An 8138-nucleotide genomic window follows, 5' to 3' on the forward strand; every position below is an offset into this window, starting at 1 on the left:
AATATGGCCTGGAAGGCGTCCACTGGGATAAGGGGGAGACAGCAGATTAAAGGAGTGGGGACTGGTAGAGGCCAGATTCTGGAGGGCGGAGAGGAGGCAAGTGAAGGTGGCCACCAGAGATCATGTGGATGGTGCGGTGCAGAGAATCTGCAGAGCAGGGCGGAGCCCAGCAGAGACCTGGGTGGAATGGGGTGGTTGAAGCTCTGGAAGCCAGAAGGAGCCCCAGCGGTCCTGAAGCAGGACTCCCCCCTCAGTCTTGAAAAGCCCCAGAGCCTGTCCCAAGAGGAGGAGGAAAGAAGGGCCAGGGGTTCCCAGGCAGCCACCCTGCCAGGTGCCACCCTTTCCTCTGGGGCAGAGGGAAGGAAGTCGTGATAAGAGCTTAGTCCAGCATTTAGACGAAAATGCCAAAGTGCTTTTGCTCCCTGGGTGTAAGCAGATTCAAAATATTCCCGCCTGAGATTTCTCATCCTAATCCATGCATATGAGGAGATATCAAGCCCCTGATTCTGTAACATTGTATGGAAAATGATTTTAAAAACCCAATTAAGGGGCTTCCCTGGTGGCGCAGTGGTTGAGAGTCCGCCTGCTGATGCAGGGGACATGGGTTCGTGCCCCGGTCCGGGAAGATCCCACATGCCGCAGAGCGGCTGGGCCCGTGAGCCATGGCCGCTGAGCCTGCGTGTCGGGAGCCTGTGCTCGGCAACGGGAGAGGCCACAGCAATGAGAGGCCTGCGCACCGCAAAAAAACCCAAAAACAAACAAAAAAACCCAATTAAGGTTTTGAATCAGTCAGCTTTGAGTTAATCAAAATGGAGATTATCTGGTAGATGTGCCTAATCCAATCACTCGGGCCCTTTAAAAGCAGAGAGCTTTCTCTGGCTGGTGACAGGAAAGGAAGTCACAGATGTGAAGCATGGGGAGGGTGGTTCCATGTACCTTTGATGACTTGAAGATGGAGGGGACCACATGGAAGAGGTCTAAGAGAGAGCATCTTCTAGGAGCTGAGAGGGACCCCTGGTTGACAGCCAGCAAGAAAAGAGTGCCTCAGTTGTACAACCACAGGAGCTGAGTTCTGTTACAATTAAAATGAACTTGGGAGCAGATTCTTTCCCAGAAATTCTAGACACCAACCCAGCCAGCTCACACCTTGATTTTGGCCTTGCATGACCTGAGCAGAGTCCAGCTGAGACCACCTGAGCTTCTGACCTACAGAACTGAGATAATTAACGGGTACTGTATTAAGCTGCTTACCCTGTGGTAATTTGTTTTGCAGCAACAGAGAACGAATACACTTCCACTTTTTTGTTTCATCCTGAGAATGTCCTGAGGAGGGTCTGACAACTCCTCCTTTGCAGACAGGGCAGGCTGGATGCATGTGTCCAGGCTGCGGCTTAGGCCTGGGCCCAGCTGAACGGCCACACGTGAACAGCAGGCACTCAGCCTTGGCCAAGGAGGTCTTGTCTTCCCACTGAGGAGGGAGGGGGAGGGCTGCATCTTACACTCCCCTTTATAGAAACCACCCAGCGGCTCCTTCCATGCCACAGACTGCAGGCTGCAAAGCTGCCCCAGCCCTGCATTCCCTGCAGAAAAGCAGAGCTCTGGGCGGAAACCAGAGAAGGGCAGTGACCTCGCCCTCCCCCTTCTTCTCAGATGACAAGTCTGGGCTCTGTCAAGGCAAGAGACAGGAGCTGAGATGCAAGGAGCAATAAAGTTCAGCTGCACCCTTCCCCACCCCCATAAAAAGCCTTCTCTGACTGCTTGGGATTGGGATTTTTTAATTTTATACTTGCTTCCTTAATAATTTGTTGGACACAGAGGGCAACGGGAGAGGCCACAGCAATGAGAGGCCTGCGCACCGCAAAAAAACCCAAAAACAAACAAAAAAACCCAATTAAGGTTTTGAATCAGTCAGCTTTGAGTTAATCAAAATGGAGATTATCTGGTAGATGTGCCTAATCCAATCACTCGGGCCCTTTAAAAGCAGAGAGCTTTCTCTGGCTGGTGACAGGAAAGGAAGTCACAGATGTGAAGCATGGGGAGGGTGGTTCCATGTACCTTTGATGACTTGAAGATGGAGGGGACCACATGGAAGAGGTCTAAGAGAGAGCATCTTCTAGGAGCTGAGAGGGACCCCTGGTTGACAGCCAGCAAGAAAAGAGTGCCTCAGTTGTACAACCACAGGAGCTGAGTTCTGTTACAATTAAAATGAACTTGGGAGCAGATTCTTTCCCAGAAATTCTAGACACCAACCCAGCCAGCTCACACCTTGATTTTGGCCTTGCATGACCTGAGCAGAGTCCAGCTGAGACCACCTGAGCTTCTGACCTACAGAACTGAGATAATTAACGGGTACTGTATTAAGCTGCTTACCCTGTGGTAATTTGTTTTGCAGCAACAGAGAACGAATACACTTCCACTTTTTTGTTTCATCCTGAGAATGTCCTGAGGAGGGTCTGACAACTCCTCCTTTGCAGACAGGGCAGGCTGGATGCATGTGTCCAGGCTGCGGCTTAGGCCTGGGCCCAGCTGAACGGCCACACGTGAACAGCAGGCACTCAGCCTTGGCCAAGGAGGTCTTGTCTTCCCACTGAGGAGGGAGGGGGAGGGCTGCATCTTACACTCCCCTTTATAGAAACCACCCAGCGGCTCCTTCCATGCCACAGACTGCAGGCTGCAAAGCTGCCCCAGCCCTGCATTCCCTGCAGAAAAGCAGAGCTCTGGGCGGAAACCAGAGAAGGGCAGTGACCTCGCCCTCCCCCTTCTTCTCAGATGACAAGTCTGGGCTCTGTCAAGGCAAGAGACAGGAGCTGAGATGCAAGGAGCAATAAAGTTCAGCTGCACCCTTCCCCACCCCCATAAAAAGCCTTCTCTGACTGCTTGGGATTGGGATTTTTTAATTTTATACTTGCTTCCTTAATAATTTGTTGGACACAGAGTCAGGTACCCCTGGGAGTCCAGAAATGTTTGCAAGGAGGAAGGTTATGTTTCTGCTTTATTGATGAAAAAGCCCTATTGAAGGATTTCTCGTTCCCACATGAGGCCTTTTCTCAAAACCTTCTCTGATTCTTCCCAGATGGTGTCCAGCTCTCTCCCCACAGCCCCTGGCAGGGTGGGGCTTCAGAAAGTAGGAGGGTTTTGTGTGTGACAGACCTGGGATCTCAGCTCCATCACTTAACCCTCTGAGGGGAGGGTGCGGGGTGGGCATGGTCCTGAGCCTCAGTTTCTTCCCATAGGACGTGAGACAAGAGATACACACAAGGTGCCTGGTGGGCAAGAAGGAAGGAATAAATATTGTCTTCCTTATTGCCCGCTTTACCCCAACACAACAGCTATCTTGGAAACAAAAATTTTTTTTGACAACCAGAAGTTTAATTCTGGTGGGTGATAGGCGGGGCCTGGTCGGCCAGCAGCAAAAGTCCTCAGTCAGCAGTTTGCCTTTGTGCCCCACCTTCTCAAAGCCACTTCCTCTCTCTCTATCCTGTTTCCTCGTTTCAAGCCCTGCCTGGCCAGATCCCAGGGCCCTGGGGGTGGACACGCTGGGAAGCCTTTGAAAGCCTCTCACAGTTGGGTGTTGGTGAGGGCGGCAGAGCCTCGCTCTGGGGACTGACTGGCGGAATCCCAGGCTCAGGGCAGGCAGGCCGGTGGGGAGGGTATTTTGGGGCAGGAGAGGGGATGCGAGGTCCCTCCAGGGTCTGTCTGGTGGGCACCGTGAGATGTGGCTGTGCGAGTCTCCCTCCTGCTTGGTTTCTCTCAACTGCAGGTTTGGAGGTTTGATTTAAAGCCTCCTAGATGGAGGTTTTGCTGTCAAGGAAGCTCTGGCGGAATATCAGCTCACTTTCACCTTTTCAAAGTTTCCACGGTGAGGACTGAGCTGAGGGGGTCCTGAGGACAGAGGATGGGGCTGTCACGTGTTTTTCGGGGGGGCGGTGGTGGGAGGTGAAAGGAGCTTCAGGGTCTGGGTCCCGGGACATGGGCCCCACAGCAAGGAGGAAGGTGAAGGAAGGAGGAGGTGGGGTGACTGTTTGATCTTCCCTGCCGAGGAGGTGGAGGCCTCGGGGCGTTGCGGGAGGGAGGATATTTCAGGGCCCCTGCAAGTCCCTGGGTGTTGGGAGCTAAGGTTCCTCGCAGGGTTGCCTTCCGGGGCAGAGGCTGAAGGAGGTGCCAGCTGGGCATCGGGGGAACAGGATCTGCTGCCCCGCCTGGGATGTCGAGGCTGGGGCCAGGCACTGCCCTCAGCCGCCGCCCCCCTCCTCCCCAGGCTGTGGGCTCAGAGCTGAGCCAAGCATGAGACAGACGGCCTCTCTCCGCCTCTCTGTTCCCACCCCCATCCTGACGGGGCCTGGTTTTCATCACCCATTAATCACCGAAGCTTCCTACGGCCTGTGTCTGTCTGTCCACACTCACCAGCCCCCTGGGCCCTGGGGGGATGGATAGACAGACAGGCGGATGGTCTCTGACTTGGGGAAATTTAGGGTCACGCCGAGGGCTGCTCCCTGCTCCGAAGCAGGGGAGAGGCATGCTTCCTGAGCTTGTTAGGTCACCCGCACCCCTGGCCCGGCCACCTCACCCCAGTAGCAGGTGGCAGGGGCCATTAGTTGTCATGTTCACCAGGAAGGAAATGGGTTGGAGGGCTGAGGAATTCTAATGAAGCTTCCCCAGCTGGCAGCCCGGCTGGCGGGTGAGAGCTGGCACCTCCAACCCCACTAGAGTTGGTGCCAGCCCTGTTCGGCCTGGCCCGCTGGATGCCCACCTGCCGCTGTGGGAACCCCAGCTTTGGGCTGCCTTGCAAGCCCCCTGAAAATTCCCAGATGCCCAGCTCTCTTCACACCATGTCTCTGGCCCTATCCTCACTCTCTTCTCCTTCGACCCCCTTGCCGTGACTTACCCGAAGGAGACGGAGCCTCTGGGACTGGGCTGCCAATGGGGCCCCACACGTGTAGGCTGTCATCGTGCTCCCCCCAACTCTGGAGACCTGGGTTCTGATCTGGTTCCTCCCTGACCCACTGTGTGGGCTGGGGCCACTCACCTCTCTGAGCCTCAGTTTCTTTGACTGTGACAGTACCAGTCCCAGTCATTAGCCTAAGAGGGTGCTCGTCAGTGTTGGGAAGCCCCTAGCTCCTCCAGTTACCATGGCCTGCCCACCCACTGGGGGTCCGGGCTGGTGGGCAGCACAAGGTAGGGCTGGGATTGGTCGTGGTGAGTGGTGGTCACAGCAGAGAGCTGGGACAGAGTCTGAAAACCTGACAGTGACACCAGGGGTGATCTGTTCCTTCCTGGTCCAGTGCTCTGTGCTCGCCCAGAGCTGTGTCCCCAGAACCCAGCCGTCCACAGCTCTGGCTCCACCTCCAGCCCTTCTCCAGGGCAGGCCTCTGATTTATACACCTCTTGTAGGCCAGGCTGCCTGTGGATGGGTGCAGCTCCCCAGCTGGATCCCAGCGGTGCTGGAGAGCCGTGCAGAGCGTTGCTGCACAAGACCTCAGGCAGACACGGAACCCCCTGGAGGGCAGAACCCATGGGACCAGGATTCTGAAGTCAGGGTCCTCCTTCCCATAAATCCAGGCTGCACATCTGCATACCACTGCACGGTGATTTGCATTCATTTGCATCCAAGTCCACATCCACCTCACACTACACTGTTCCCTTTTCCACCTCTAGTAAGACTAAATATTTAACCAGCAACTCCAAAGTTGTGGTATCTAAGCCTCCAACCCAATCCCGTGCATTTCAAGTGGGTTTTGACGACCTGGTGTCTGCATGGGCCTGTATCTGGGCTGTCAGGGAGATGCAGGAAGGGGAAAATCAAGCCCTTGCTCTTGGGGCTTCACAGCCTAGAGGGGAACCAAATTCATGGGTGGGATCCTGGGAAAAGTGTTAGACTGGGTACACTCAAGTGTGCAGTAATGCAGACGGTGGCAGTGCTGGGGTGCAGTGGGAGCTCAGAGAGGGCTGGAGGAGCACGGGCGGCGAGCTCCCGGGTCCCTGGCAAAGGGCTCTGTACACGCAGGCCACCGTGTTGGAGAGGGGCCTGTGACATCCAGACGGCTGGGTTTTCTTGCTCAGCCCTGGGGCCCGTGGCCCTCTATGGAGCAGGCCCTACAAACAATTGCCTTGTGTAGTACCGCTGATCTGCTCCCGGCCTGGAGAGAATGGCCCAAGTGTGTGGCCAGAGCCAGAGACAGCATCCAGAGAGGTGGCTGGACGTGAGAGCTCTGAGAGGGCAGGAGCGACTGTCCCACTCAATCCAATCCCCATCTGATGACAGAGGTTGGGGGGGGAGGTCCAGAGGGGTAGGTCACGTGTTCCAGGGGCCACCCGGGAAGAGGAGGAGCTGCTGGGACGTGAACTAGGCAGCCTAGCTCCTGGGCCTGCGCCCTCGACCACCACCCTTACAGCCTCCTGTGAAGGGATGAGCTGGGCTGGGCTCTGGAGTCTGACTACCGCGGTTCAGATCCTGCTTCCAATGACTATCAGCTGTGTGGCTTCAGGGACAGCACTCCATTTCTCAGCTGAGGTTTCCCCACCTGTGGAGTAAGCGTAATAACAGTACCTGTCTTGTGGGTACCTGACTCACTCTGCACAGTGCTCGCTGGGCTCTGTAGGAAATGTGTGCCACATGTCTGCAGGTGGGTGGGGACTGAGGGAGGAGGATAGGGACGGCCCGCTGTGGGCTGTGGGCTGTGTGAGGGGACCAAGCTGACTGGGCAGGAACTGCCCAGGGAAGGAGAAGGGGACAAGGCCGGGTGGGGGAAGGGTTCCATCATTCCAGAGGCAGATGTGGCAGATGTGTCCAGAGCTGCCCCAGGCTTGGCAGCCTCTCTTCACTGAACCCACTTGGTCACTCATATGATGCTGGGGCTCCAGGAACACGGGGGTGCTATGCCTTTGAGTCCCAGATCTTCAAAATGCCACCATCTCCCCATGATTAGCCTTCAAGTCCTGTAGTGGGGTGAGATTTTGAGTTGCCTGTCATGGCACTCGAAAGCAATGCCTTAAGGTTAAATTTTGGGTTCCTTCTCTGGGTTCCTTAAACAATGTCCAAGAAGGATGAGGACTTAGTCTCTCCATGTCATTGTGAAAAGCGAATCCCATTGTCAGGACAGGAAAACTGGGTATCTATAGAGGAGGGGCAGGGGGTGCTGAACAGGGGCGAGAGAGCAGAATGGCGGGAGGCTAGGGTATATGAAGATAAAACCAGAGGACCCCATTATAAGGAAACACAATACACAGGGGCAGAAACACACTGAGACATACATTCCTGCCCACTCACAGGCCCACAGACCATCATCAAGAGGCCCAGAGGGTGGCAGGCCAGCCAGCATGCAGGTTTCTGGAATGGTCTCTCTTATGAGAGAGTCCATCCAGGGGTTTAGGATAAAGCAAGTCAGAGTGAATTAGCTCTCTATACCTTTTATTTAAGCACACTGGAGCAGATTGAGTTTATCTATTAACTGGGGTTAAAAGAGAGGTCTGGGGCTCAGCCTATTCTTTGCCCCAAAACCATGGGCAGGGAAGGAAGGAAAGAGACAGATGGTCTGAGACTGGCCTCCATGCTGGGTCCCAACCCCGATGCCCAGTGCTGTGCAGGACACCCACTGAAGGGTAGCCTGATCTGGCACATTTGGGGTCACTGGGAGGGTCAGGTCCCTAACCCCTCCTTCACTGCAACCCCTCCTGGGCCATGTCACTCAGCCTCTCTGAGAAGAAAGCTCTGGGCCTTCTCTCTTCCACTATTGGCTTCACTCTTTTTCTTCCACCCTAAAATCCTGTGAGTACTCTTTAGAACTCCTCTTTTCTGCATGGCTTAGACGCTTTGTGACTTGGGTCGCTCCCCCAGTAAAACTCACATACAATAGCGTTAACACAGCTGAAGTGCACAGCTGGATGGATTCACATATGTGTCTGTGCCCACGTGACCACCAGATGAAGAGATGGAATATTTCAGCGCCACAGAGGTCTCCTGTACCCCTTTCCAGTCAACACCACGCCTAGAGGTGACCAGTGGTCTATCTTCTATCACCATCCATTCATTTTTTTTTTTTTTTTTTTTTTTCGGTTCGCAGGCCTCCCACTGCTGTGGCCTCTCCCACTGCGGAGCACAGGCTCCAGACGCGCAGGCTCAGTGACCATGGCTCACGGGC

The sequence above is a fragment of the Lipotes vexillifer genome, unplaced genomic scaffold, assembly GCF_000442215.2.
Source record: "Lipotes vexillifer unplaced genomic scaffold, Lipotes_vexillifer_v1.1 scaffold278, whole genome shotgun sequence".
Lineage (NCBI taxonomy): Eukaryota > Metazoa > Chordata > Mammalia > Artiodactyla > Lipotidae > Lipotes > Lipotes vexillifer.